At 41.8% G+C, this 14,506-nt stretch overlaps 1 protein-coding gene and 1 pseudogene across 23 annotated transcripts in view; one reads left to right on the forward strand and one right to left on the reverse strand.

Annotated features, from left to right (window-relative positions):
- Positions 1–14,506, reverse strand: part of RAD51B (RAD51 paralog B) — an 890,780-nt gene that overhangs the window by 259,798 nt on the left and 616,476 nt on the right. The window lies entirely within an intron of this gene.
- LOC129487749 (peptidyl-prolyl cis-trans isomerase A-like) lies at positions 7,679–8,376 on the forward strand (annotated as a pseudogene).

Below are 14,506 nucleotides of genomic sequence, written 5' to 3' on the forward strand. Positions count from 1 at the left end.
TGACAAAAACAAGAAATGGGGAAAGGATTCCCTATTTAATAAATGGTGCTGGGAAAACTGGCTAGCCATATATAGAAAGCTGAAACTGGATCCCTTCCTTACACCTTGTACAAAAATTAATTCAAGATGGATTAAAGACTTACATGTTAGACCTAAAACCATAAAAACCCTAGAAGAAAACCTAGGCAATACCATTCAGGACACAGACATGGGCAAGGACTTCATGTCTAAAACACCAAAAGCAATGGCAACAAAAGCCAAAATTGACAAATGGGATCTAATTAAACTAAAGAGCTTCTGCACAGCAAAAGAAACTATCCTAAGAGTGAACAGGCAACCTACAGAATGGGAGAAAATTTTTGCAATCTACTCATCTGACAAAGGGCTAATATCCAGAATCTACAAAGAACTCAAACAAATGTACAAGAAAAAAACAAACAACCCCATCAAAAAGTGGGCAAAGGATATGAACAGACACTTTTCAAAAGAAGACATTTATGCAGCCAACAGACACATGAAAAAATGCTCATCACCACTGGCCATCAGAGAAATGCAAATCAAAACCACAGTGAGATACCATCTCACACCAGTTAGAATGGCGATCATTAAAAAGTCAGGAAACAACAGGTGCTGGGGAGGATGTGGAGAAATAGGAACACTTTTACACTGTTGGTGGGACTGTAAACTAGTTCAACCACTGTGGAAGACAGTGTGGCGATTCCTCAAGGATCTAGAACTAGATATACCACTTGACCCAGCCATCCCATTACTGGGTATATACCCAAAGGATTATAAATCATGGTGCTATAAAGACACATGCACACATATGTTTATTGCAGCACTATACACAATAGCAAAGACTTGGAACCAACCCAAACGTCCATCAATTGTAGACTGGATTAAGAAAATGTGGCACATATACACCATGGAATACTATGCAGCCATAAAAAGGATGAGTTCATGTCCTTTGTAGGGACATGGATGAAGCTGGAAACCATCATTCTCAGCAAACTATCGAAAGGACAAAAAACCAAACACTGCATGTTCTCACTCATAGTGGGAATTGAACAATGAGAACACTTGGACACAGGAAGGGGAACATCACACACTGGGGCCTGTTGTGGGGTGGGGGGAGGGATAGCATTAGGAGATATACCTAATGTAAATGACGAGTTAATGGGTGCAGCACACCAACATGGCACATGTATACATATGTAACAAACCTGCACGTTGTGCACATGTACCCTAGAACTGAAAGTATAATGAAAAAAAAATATATATATATATAAAAGAAAATCCTGCCATATGCAACATGGATGAACCTGGGGGACACTATGCTAAGTGACATAAGCCAGTCATAGAAAACAAATATTATATGAGTCCACTTATGAGGTATCTAAAATAGTCAGAAAGATAGAAACAGAGTAGAATGATGATTTCCAGGGATTGGGAGAAGTGGAAAATGGGGAGTTCTCTTTCAGTGGATACACCATTCCAGTTATGCAATGCGAATAAGTTCCAGACATCTGCTGTATGACAATGTGCATACAGTTAATACGGTATTGTGTTCTTAGACTGTTTGTCAAAAGGATAGATCTCATGTTAAGTGGTCTTACCACAATAAAAAATAAAAATTAAAAAAATTAAAAATGCAAAAAAATTGGAAGAGTTAGAAGAGGATTGTGTCTGTGGCTAGAGGATACACAAAGGACTATTATTACAATTACAGTCTCTAGAAGATTTATTACTAAATATTTTAAGCTGTAATACATACTGTCTTAGTCCATTTTGTGCTGCTATAACTGAATACCACAGACTGGGTAATTTATAATGAACAGAAATTTATTTCTCATAGTCCTGTATGCTGGAAAGTCCAAGATTGAAAGGTCATCATCTTGCCATGGCCTTTTTGCTGCATCATCCCATGGTGGAAGGGCAAAGAGAAGGTGAAAAAGAAACAATACTAAAATTTTTATAAGGAACTCACTCCTGTGATAACAAATTCACTTTCACAATAACAGCATTAATTCATTCATGACAGATGAGCTCTTATGGCCTAAATCAATTCTTAAAGATCCCACCTCTTAATACTATCACAATGGTCATTAAGTTTCCGCCACATGTATTTTTTGGGACATGTTCAAACCATAGCATTCTGGCCCCAGCACCCCAAATTCATGTCCTTCTCACATATAAATACATTATTCCACCTCAATAGCCGCAAAGTGTTAACTCATTCTAGCAACAACTTAAAAGCCCAAAGTCCAGAGTCTCATCTAAATCATATATGAGTGAGACTCAAGGCATGATTCATCCTAAAGCAAATTCCCCATTAGTTGTGAGCCTATACAATTAAACAAGTTATGTGCCTCCAAAATACAATGATAGGAAAGGCATAGGATAGACATTCCCATTCCAAAAGGGAGAAATAAAAAAGAAGAAAGGAGTAACTGATCCCAAGTTAGTCCAAAACTCAACAGGGAAAACAACCTCAAATAAGGCTCCAGAATAACCTCCTTTTACTCCATTTCCACCTTCTGTTCACACTAGGGCAGGGGTTGTATCCAGAAGACCTTGGGAAGCTCCAACCCCATGGCTTTGCTAGTCTCAGCCCTCACAGCAGTTCTTATGGGTTAGTCTTGCTGCTGCAGCTGTCCAAGGCTGGGGCTGCACATTGGTCACTCTGCAGTTCTGGAGTCTCAAGTGACCCTGCCATGACACCTATACTAGGTGTAGAGGGGACTCTCTGTGGCAGCTGCAACCCCACAGTTCCAGTGAGCATTGCCCTAGTTGGGGCTGTCTGCCATGGCTCTGCCCCTGTGATAAATTTCTGCCTGGATGTCCAGGCTATCCAATACATCCTTTCAAATCTAGGTGGAGGCTACCATGGCCTAAGAGCTCATACATTCTGCATGCCTCCAGAATTAGCACTATGTGGGCACCACCAAGGCTTACTACTTATGCCCTCTAGAGTGGCAACATGAGTCACACCTGGGCCTGCTTGAGCTATGACTGGGTGGCAGAGAAATGCTCCTCTGGGATGCAGAAGGTAGAGTCCTGAAGTGGCCCTGGAAAGTCAGCCCGTGGATGGTACCCTGGGTCTGTCCCTGTAAACCATCTGCCCTCCTAGAGCTCTGGGATTGTGATGGGAGGGGCAGCCTCAAAAATCTCCAAAATCCCCTCTGGGTCATTCTCCCATTGTCTTGATGAATAGTATCTGGCTTTCTTCTATTCATACTAATCTCCTTATCAAATGGTTGCTTAGCCACACATTTCCTCTCCAGAAAATGCTCTCTTTCTTTCTCTACCATGCAACCAGGCTGAGAATCCTTCAGATCCCTTTTAATTATAGATCCCATCTTTAAATTATTTCTCTCTTCTCTCATTTTACCATATGCAGTTAAAAGAAGCCGCACAGTTCTTCAATGTTTTGGTTTAAAATTTCTTCTACCAGATATCCTAGTTCATTGCTCTTAAATTCTGCTTTTCATAAGGCCTCAAGGCATGGATGCAATTCAACCAAGTTGTTTGCCACTTCATAACAATCATGGCCTTTACTTCAGTTTCCAATAAGATATTCATCTTTTCTGTCTAATACCTCATCAGAATGGCCTTTACTGGCCAGGCCCGGTGGCTCATGCCTGTAATCCCAGCACTTTGGGAGGCTGAGGTGGGCGGATCACCTGAGGTCAGGAGTTCGAAACTAGCCTGACCAACATAGAGAAACCCCGTCTCTACTAAAAAAAAACAAAAACAAAAACAAAATTAGCTGTGTGTGGTGGTGGGTGCCTGTAATCCCAGCTACTCGGGAGGCTGAGGTGGGAGAATAGCTTGAGCCTGGGAGGCGGAAGTTGCGGTGAGCCGAGATCGTGCCATTGCACTCCAGCCCAGGCAACAAGAGTGAAACTCCTTCTCAAAAACAAACAAACAAACAAAAAAAAAAGAAAGAAAAAGAATGGCCTTTACTGTCTCTATTTCTGCTTAACATTCTGATCACAATCACTTACGTAATCTCTAAGAAGTTTCTCATTCTCTTCTTCTGAGTCTTCCAGAATTACTGTTAATATTCCATTTATAGCAATCTAGGCTTTTGTTAGTCTGCTACTCCAGATTCTTCCAGCCTTTACCCATCACCCAATACCAAAGCCACTTCCATATTTTCAGGTATTTATTATAACAACCACCACACTCCTAGTACCAATTTTCTGTCTTAGTCCATTTTGTCTTGGTATAACCGAATGCCACAGACTAGATAATTTACAATGAACAGAAATGTATTTTTCACAGTTCTGGAGGCCGAGAAGTCCAAAATCAAGGGGCCAGCATCTGGTGAGGGCCTTCTTGCTGCATCATTGCATGGTGGAAGGGCAAAGAGACGGTGACAGAGAGACAAATGGGGGCTGAATTTGTCTTCTTATAAAGAACCTACTCCTGCAATAACAAACCCACTTCTATTGATAATGGCATTAATCCATTAATGAGGGCAGGGCCCTCATGGGCTGATCACCTCTTAAAGGTCCTACCTTTTAATAGTTTATAATGGCCATTAAGTAAACTACTACTTAACATATGCTGTTTTGGGGACACATTCAAACCACAGCACATATCTTTTCTTGGGGAAAAATATTAGATTATTAGGATATGAAAAAAAGTGAACAAGGTGTCATAGTGACTGCTATGGTAGTCACTCATCCAACTTATCTCAGTGGGTTTTCTTTGAAAATACTTGGCCTTTGAACAACCACAACATGTAACAAGATCCCCTACACAGAGGTGTCCTAGAGACTATTGTTTAATTCAAACTGAGATTATAAGTATAGGCCAGGTGCTGTGGCTCAGGCCTTATAATCTCAGCCCTTTGGATGACCAAGACAGGAGGATTACATGAAACCAGGAGTTCAAGCCCAGCCTGGGCAACACAGCAAGACCCTGTCTCTACATAAAATTTAAAAAATAGCCAGGTGTGGTGGTATGTGGTGTGTACCTGTAGTCCCAGCTACTTGGGAGGCTAAGATGGAAGAATTGCTTGAGCTCAGGAGTTTAAGGCTGCAGTGAGCTATGATCATGCCACTGTACTGCAGCCTGGGCGACACAGCAAGACCCTGTCTCTAAGGAAAAAAAGAGATTACAGGTGGTTCCTGAGAAGGACTGGCCTCCTCAAGTCAAATGGATCAAATGCTGACAGACTCAGCAGAGCCAGTTACAGGGATCTTGGAGTCATGGGGATCTTTTAGCAAATCTACATGAGAAAAGTAGGGAGGATGGTATAAAAAGGCAAAGCTAGTGTCAGAATGGAGTCACAAGTAGGAAATAGAGATCAGTCACAAAGAAGAGCCTAACATTCCAATGCAGGTCAGTATGGAACAGTATATCTGGAGAGAACACTATATAAATAGTTACAAATAAGAGAGAACAGCTTGGCATAGGCACAGCTATTGAAGGGTTAGAAGCCATGCTGGAGCCACCAAATCTTTTTATTATAAAGAGGCACCAGTAAAAAACAAAACAAACAAACCAAAACCAAAAACAAAAACCAAAACAAAACATGGTACTGCTAGAGAGTTTTCCCATTTTACTAGACATTGATGGAATCTTCATTAGGATGCTGGGATAATACTTTCAGAGCAGAATAGACAACTGAGAAAGGATTTAAAGATAAACTGTGAAATGGATTACTGTGTGGAAAAGTGACTTTGCAAGGAAAAAAATGAAGAAATAGATATCATTTATATGTCATTCTGTATCATCCATAAGGGAAGGGAAGTATCTATGGGAGGCACCACTATACCTCTTGGGCCCTTAGGTTCTTACTGGAGGAGAGAGGTGAGCACAGGTCCATCCCCACTGTGGGCAAGATGCCACAGAGACTTCTCTTTCTTCTTTGACAATAAATGACAGAACACTGAAGCCAAACCCAGAGCACAGAAAAGGCGCTGGCTGGAAAGGCTAGTACTTGGAACAGAGAGGAAGGACCAAAATTTCCCTGATTGAATGGTGAGATTCAGAAGACCATGTCCCGTAGAGTTTATTCTTCCTCAAAAGTGTTCTGTTGCCACACAGAGCCACACAGTCACAAGGAAATAACTAATCATTACTTAACAGAGATCGAAAAAGCTCTCTCAAAGCAATGGATCATTCCACTCTTTGAAGGGAGTATTCCACCAAGTATAAGCATTGAAGGTGACCACACCACAGGGGTTGAAAAAAAATTGTTCTGCAATTAATTCCAAGTAACATGCATGAATAATCTTACATGAACATGGTACTCCTTATAGAATAAAGGTTAAGAACCTAGGGATGTAAAAGAGGGAGTGTATGTATGTGATGGGGGAGGGAGAGGCAAAGGAAAAGGAAAGTTCTGGCTTTGCCCCTTAGAAGCCATGTGATTAAGAGCAAAATTTTCAAACTCCATGAAGTTCAATGTGCTCCAATTGTAAAGTATATCTAGTAATACCCACCTCAGAGTTTTCATGAGGCTTGAAAAAGAAAATGCCCACAAAGCACTTAGCAGAATAACTGGCACAAAGTAGACTCTCAATAAACGGATGAATCCACTCAGCATAGCAACCAGAGAGCCAGGGCTGCCGGGGCTTTGGGGGGATTGTTTTCAATCCCTCCCAGACATACCAGGTGCCTTAGCTCTAATTCTCTAAGGTTTGTAAAGATAAGCCTCTTTCTGGAGTTTGACTCTCAGAGAATTCTGTTAGAGAATCACAGATCATAATCCCAGCTCAATCTTTCATTGCCAATTCTGAGTTGAGGATTCAGAAAATGGGCAGTGGGATACAACCATGGGAGCTGGGCTCTCCAAAGGTTTTCTCAAAATCATTGTCCCTTTGTAACAATAAAATGAGAGTCCAACAGTCAAGCACACACAGTCTTTGTCTGAGATGCAAGAACTCTTAAGCTCTGCCAATTTAAGAAGAGAAACTTCCAGAAAGAGACACTCAGTGAAAAAAAACCTCGGCTTCAAGCATTCTAAGACAGTTGCCACGAGCCACTGGCTGATTTAAAAATCCAGGGAAGCTTGGGGGCAGGGAGGGGACAAGGTAAGGTGAAGGTTACGGGAAGGAAGGAGTGACTATGTCAACTTTGCAGTAGCTGAAAATTCCAAATTATTTACAGCGGCAGAAATCAGGAAAGCTCAATGACTTGTATTACATTTGAAAATTAATCACCCATCAGATAATGTGTAGCATATCATAAAATGTTATGGTAACATAATCAGACTAACATAAATTCAAACAGAATGCTAGAGACTTATTTGATTCATTTCTCCTCAAACCTCCACAATGTAAACCTTTTGTCTGCTTCCCATTCCACTACCCCTAATTTTTTTTTTTTTTTTTTTTTTTGAGAAATTGTCTCGCCATGTCACCCAGGCTGGAGTGCAGTGGCACGATCTTGGCTCACTGCAACTTCCACCTCCCGGGTTCAGGCAGTTCCCTGCCTCAGCCTCCCAAGTAGCTGGGATTACAGGTGTCTGCCACCACACTCGGCTAATTTTTGTATTTTCAGTAGAGATGGGGTTTCACCATCTTGGCCAGGCTGGGCTCAAACTCCTGACCTCGTGATCCACCTGCCTCAGCCTCCCAAAGTGCTGGGATTACAGGCGTGAGCCACCGCACCCAGCTTCCTCTACCCCTAATTTTATAAGCTATTAAGAATTTGGGCGCTTTGCAGATGCCGCCACCGAGGAAAACCGTGTACTATTAGCCATGGTCAACCCCACCGTGTTCTTTGACATTGCCGTCAACGGCGAGCCCTTGGGCTGCATCTCCTTCAAGCTGTTTGCAGACAAGGTCCCAAAGACAGCAGAAAATTTTTGTGCTCTGAGCACTGGAGAGAAAGGATTTTGTTATGAGTTCCTGCTTTCACAGAATTATTCCAGGGTTTATGTGTCAGGGTGGTGACTTCACACGCCATAATGGCACTGGTGGCAAGTCCATCTGTAGGGAGAAATTTGAAGATGAGAACTTCATCCTAAGGCATACAGGTCCTGGCATCTTGTCCGTGGCAAATGCTAGACCAACACAAATGGTTCCCAGTTTTTCATCTGCACTGCCAAGACTGAGTAGTTGGATGGCAAGCATGTGGTCTTCGGCAAAGTGAAAGAAGGCATGAGTATTGTGGAGGCCATGGAGCACTCTGGGTCCAGGAATGGCAAGACCAACAAGAAGATCACCATTGCTGACTGTGGACAACACGAATAAGTTTGACTTGTGTTTTATCTTAACCACCAGACCATTCCTTCCGTAGCTCAGGAGAGCATCCCTCCACCCCATTTGCTCGCAGTATCCTAGAATCTTTGTGCTCTCGGCTGCAGTTCCCTTTGGGTTCCATGTTTTCCTTGTTCCCTCCCATGCCTAGCTGGATTGCAGTTAAGTTTACGATCATGAAATAAAAACTAAATAAAAAAAAAAAGAATTTGGAAGGGCCTGAGGTCCCCCCACTCCACTCATTGCACCCATCAGTGACATCAAGAAAGGACTGGAAATGAAAACTAGCATTGTACCATGCTGTGCACCTCACAGCCACAGCTACCCCAGGAGAGAAGCAGAGGCCACAGGCTCAGGTGGTGTAGCATCTCACAGTAGGGATACTCCCCCAGCAACAGCAGCCAAAAGACGAATGCTCCAAGCTGGACCTGCTTTGGCCACATGTGTGATAAGCTTTCAAATCTCACACACATAGGCAGAAGAAGGGGCATTTCAGAACCACAGGCAAATGCCAGGAGTATTTCAAAGTCAAATAATGCCTAGAGCAAGAGAAAAAAAGCAAGAAGAAGCTCCTCATCTCCTTGCTTTCATGTTCCTGCCCCAGGGTGGGAGGTGCTATTCTAATACATAACTCACTAAGTTTTACATGTAAACCAAATGACATTCTAGGTCTAATCACCGTTCAGGAAAGTCAGAGAGGAAGATAATAAGGACCATTCATTGTAACCCAGCAGAATCATCACCAAGTCAAGGCCTCCTTTTCCAGAACCTCATTTTATTCCTAAATTAAAACAGTGATAACTGTCAGAAGCATTTGAACCAGAGTGACTCCGTCTTGAAAACATGCTGTAAAAATAAGGCTGAGACCTATTGATCTGTATTCCCAGGAGGTTAGGCATTCCAAGTCACAGCATGAGATAGGAGGTCAGAAAAGAAACAGGTCACAAAGACACTGCTGATAAAGCAGGTTGCAGTAAAGAAGCTGGCCAAAGCCCACCAATCCAAGATGACGATGAACATGATCTCTGGTGTCCTGCTCATTATACGCTAATTATAATGCATTAGCATGTTAAAAGACACTTCCACCAACATCGCGATGGTTTACAAATGCCATGACAACATCAGGAAGTTACTGTACATGGTCTAAAAAGGGGAGGAACCCTCAGTTCTGCGAATTGCCCACCTCTTTACGGGAAAACTCATGAATAATCCGCCTCTTGTTTAGCATATAATAAAAAAAAAAAACCATAAAAATAGCGAGCCCGCAGCTCTTGGGGTTGCTCTGCCGTGGAGTAGCCATACTTTATTCCTTTACTTTCTTAATAAACTTGCTTTCACTTTACTCTATGAACTCTGGCACAGAGTAGACTCTTTATGGACTCACCCCAAATTCCTTCTTGCCTGAGGTCCAAGAACCCTCTCTTGGGGTCTGGATTGGGATCCCTTTCTGATAACACAACCATCACCTTACATCTCAGAGCACATGGTACAGGAAAAAGAACTGAGGGTCTGGAACAATACAAACTTGGTTTCAAATATTGATGCTATCACTGAATACGAGTTATGTTATTAGCTAAGTTCTTCTATTTGTAAAAATAGAGATGATCAGATCTATGCTAAAGGGTTATTGGAGGAATTGATGGAAATAAAACACAAAGGGTCAAAAATGATCCCTGCAAACTCATAGGTACTCAGTAAAGGCTAACTCCTTTCCATCACTAGAAAATAAAGAGGAATTTAAATTAGTATCACCTGGTGCACAGGAACCAAGCAAGGATGCTGTCCATTATCAACTATGGGACCCTGGGATGGCAGGAAATGGGTTCCCGCACAGGCTGCTGCCTGCCCTCAGCCACTCTTCCTCCCTCTGTCCTGCCCTGCTTTATCAAAATAAAGATTGATTGACTCAAAAATGTGATAACCAAAAAGCTTCTCCCATGCTCGCAAGATCAGACAAAGTTGGTTCTCCCATTGCACACCTTTAGCCTATGAAGATGGGGACTAGGAAGCCAGGATTTAAGGGGGACGTCCATGAGCAGAAATGGCCGTCTGTAGGAGAGCGGTAGCATAGCTAGCCCTTTGGCCGGATGTTGTCTATAAGGAAAGTCACTTGACTGGAGAGTTCATGTTCACTGTGAAGTTTAACTTGGAAAAAGTCACACATTCAGATTTCGGCTCAAGAATTTAAAAGATGACTTTTATCTTGTAATTGATTGCAATGTGGGGTGAGATGGTGCTTAAATTTTTTTTTTTTCCTGCACAGTTCTTTAGGATCTGTTTATAAACCACTGAAAGTCATGACAGATATAAATATATCACCTGCAAACCCAACAATTTGATTGGGTTTGGGGACTTTTTTGCCTAGAATCTATCTACTAAAAGTCACCAGAGTAAAGTGAAAATAATAACACATTCAGAATTGAAAGAATTGAATTTCTGTTCTATTTCTGCTACCTACTAGTTGTGTGACCCTGAATAAATTAGTTCATATCAATTGCTTACCGCCATCTGTAAAACAAAGGGGCTAGAATGGAGTACGAGACTGAAGAACACCCATGTAAGAATCACCCAAAGTGCTTGCTAAAAACCCCAGATCCTAGGCTTGGCATTGCCCTCACTGAATCCAGCACTAGGGATGGGGCCTGGGATCTTCATTGTTCACAAACACCTGGGATTTTTAAATTTACTGTACTTGAGACTCACTGGAGAAGATGATCTCTAGACTATATCTCAGACGGGCACTGTCATATTCTAAATGCCTTTTGTTCTAGTGAAAGTGCTGATTCATTTGTAAATCAGTTCATAGTTTAGGCAGGTATTGAACCCTTCTTTCCTTTTTACTTTCCCTAGCCAGTGAGGTTGCCCATTTTCTTCTCACTCACAGCTAACCAGCTAAGGCTAAAATACAACATCCTGTCCAATCTTCATTCTCAAATGAGCCAAATAAACTTCAAGGTCCTTGACTTTCAGGGCAGCACCTTGTCCAAGAGATCTCATAGCTGTTTCCGATGTTGTTTCCCAACTGAAAATATTTTTCTTCCCAAGCCAGACAACAGGGTCTTCAATTTGGTTCCAAAGCCCTGTGTCTCTTCTACTTCCTGCAACTGCTCAGATTTCTCTAGAAATCTCTTGCCCAGGTATTTGGCCTAGTTTACTTAGCAAGTTAGAGCAGGCAGGGTCACTGCACAAGGGGAATTGGTACCAGACAAACAGCATATAAAAATAAAATAAGTCAGAGCTAGAGGAGAACAACAGAGGTGATAAAATGCTAGTGAAATGAGTGGCTCATTAAAGGGTAAACCACCTACATGCTCTGTAAGAGGACCAGTCATTTGTCCCGTGATGGTCGGAGCTCAAGCGCCTCAAAGAGAGAAGGACGGACATGTGCTAAGTCTGCCATAAAAAGAAAAGTTTTCAGTTTAAATATATTAATACATGTTTTCTTTCTCCTAGATATGTCCTTTCTACTTTTTGGTGTTAAAGTGCCTTTGCCTTTTTGAAATGGTGGTAACGGTTAATTTTATAACTATATTTGATAAAAAATGATGTTTAAAACATCATGGTGGTTCTCTCACCCTTGCTTTGTTTTTATTTTATTTGGCTCAAAATCTCCTAGGAAAGACTGACTCTCCCCCTCAGCAAAGGTACATGGTCTATCGTGGTCAAAGCATGGGAAAGGGGACCCTTCATCTCCAGCATGGGAGTCTTTGTACCTGTGTATCTTCAGCTGGCAATTTCCAACAGAACCCTCTTAAGAGAAAGTTCTCTCTACTTGAGCTCATTCAGAAATAGTGATTTCTTGGATATACTGACTTTTTTCAAAGGGAGCCCCATGGTTTGCTTGTTTGTTTGTGGGTGGTAGGAAAGATACAGGTATTCTTATCTCAAATGTGGAGATGGAAATGGGAGATGTCCACTTGGGTGTCTGTGTTGCCCTTTCTCAGTCCCTGCACTGTGAGTAGCAGCTCATTGTATTCATACACTGGGACCACACACTCTCCGTAGGATTTCCTCAGATTTTAATACATTTGCCTAGTGCCTAGTGCCAATACATTGCCTGAAAAAAGGGATTCTTTGAATGCCACCATTCTGGGTTCCCCTTTTATTTATTTCCCCAATCCACTTAATACCTGTTAGAGCACTTCTGTTGGAAGAGTGTGGGCAGGGGCTTGGATTTCACACTTGAGCAGCTCTGGAAAGGGAGGAGAAACTTATACCCAAGACAATGTACTTGACTGGATTTTATGTTCCCTTTGCTATTTCTGTAGGTATTTATGCTTAAAAAGAGTTTTCATCTACCCCTGCAGCACAGCCGAACTTCTCCTCTGGCAGGATCTAGTCACACACACACATACTCACATAATTCTCCTTGCCTAAAAACAGCAGATGAGCTGGAGTAGAAAACAAGAGAACAAGTACAGTGACCTGGAACCATGCCACCAAGGGAGAGAGGTTCCTTTTGAGTTAGGGCAACTAAGCCTGAATCCTTCTTTGGAGGAATCTAGGAGTAGGGAGATATGCAACTATGACTTACATCAGGTAAAACATCATCCTCAATGTCTTTCTTTGGGTGAATATGAATATAAGCCTGACATGCTGCCCCAAATCTACCCTTTAGCTTATCTGGGAAAAAAATGCATCAACTTTTCTTTAGTTATTCAGTCTTTCATTAAGCTTGTCCAACTACAGAGAGGAGAAGTTAAGACTTGTAGAAGACAGCAACAAAGATTTCCTACCCTCCTCATGCTATCTGGTCCCTGAAAGCAGCTGCAGACCCCTTCTCTCCCTCAGCATGGGTCTGTGTTTAGGGTTCTGGCTTGCTTACACAAAGGCTATCCCATAAGATTCCAGGGGAAGCCTGACTCCCATCCTCCCATAGACTCCAGCAGGCTGGTTCTGCAAAAAGTATTCCTATCTTCAGTATTCTTACAGTATTTCTATTTAGGTATCTGCTTATAATTGCAAGGTTTGATGCTAACATTTTAAACTGACAATTACTAACATTTTAAAGGAATGGTTAAATTGTAAAACTCAATTTCTATGCAGAAGAATGATTCTAAATAAGCAGTCCTTCGTCCTTCAAGACTGGGTTCACGAGTAGCTACAGGGAGTGCGTTTCTTTTTCTTGCTTTCTCTCTCTCTTTCAAAATAAATGTATCTACTGTGTAAGTGTCAAGCACTGCCCTTACATTTGAGGGTATGCAGATAAATTCAGTTACAGATCTCAAGGGGCTCATAATTCAGGGCTCAGAAGTCTAAGAATAGAGACAAGGGCCAGGTGCAAGTGTGGGCCAGAGGAAAGAGGGACGGATCACAGCTGGTGTCAGGGGAGTCTTCACAGTGATGATATTTGAGTCTTCAAAAATATAAAACAGACACTGAGAATCCTATCACCAGAAAGGAAACACTAAATATTTCCAAGATTGAAAGAAATAATTCCAAGATGCAATACTTCTAAGATGCAAAACGAGGACTTTGAGAAAAGCCTACAGATTCAAGTGTGGATCAGCAGCTTGAGTGATATTGGTTCTGTCAACAATTTACTAGGTACTTTAGGCTCGCCCCTCAAGCATCCCATAGTTTCAGGGTGCCTCCTAAATAGAAATGAAAATATTATTAGAAAGTTCACTTAAATAAACCTCCTATATGAAAAAAAGACCTCTTTCCAATTTGTTGAAATAAGAGAGTCATAATAATTATTTCATCAAGGGGGTGTGAGGCTTAGTCAGGATTCATTTACTTTGTTACTCTTTCTAGGGCACTTGAAAATTTATACAATCCCATTTGTAGTTTGTAAGACCAGACTTCATGAGGATTTGAGGAGAAATTGTATAAATGTGAATGTTTTTATCGAGTTTTTCTTCCTTCTATCAAGTATAACCAGCCTTACTTTAGCTTTTCCAGCCCTCGCTAGAAGGCACTTGGTAATGGCAAGAGTTTCTCAAGTGAAGGCCTCGGCCACTCCTCTCTGCATGCTCTGCCTCATTAATTGCTAGAGAACCTTCCTTAGTGGCAGGACCCCCCATCTCCTCTAGACTTACTTCATTCACTGTGCTCTTACTGCAAGTCTGGTTTACATGCTTATCTGTTTCCTCAAGTAGACTGTGAACAACCAGAGGGTATCAACCATCTCTTAACTGTTTGTGTTTTTTTTTTTTGAATCTCCAGCGCAACTAGTTACACAGTGACTAGCAGAGAAGAGGTGATTAAATAAAGGTTTGTCAAATGAATGAGCGCCCAAACCCTCTGCTCTTGTTACAAGGCAAAACCCAGCCTGTGCCCTCTGA

Source organism: Symphalangus syndactylus, chromosome 8, assembly GCF_028878055.3.
Source record: "Symphalangus syndactylus isolate Jambi chromosome 8, NHGRI_mSymSyn1-v2.1_pri, whole genome shotgun sequence".
NCBI classification, from domain to species: Eukaryota; Metazoa; Chordata; class Mammalia; order Primates; family Hylobatidae; genus Symphalangus; species Symphalangus syndactylus.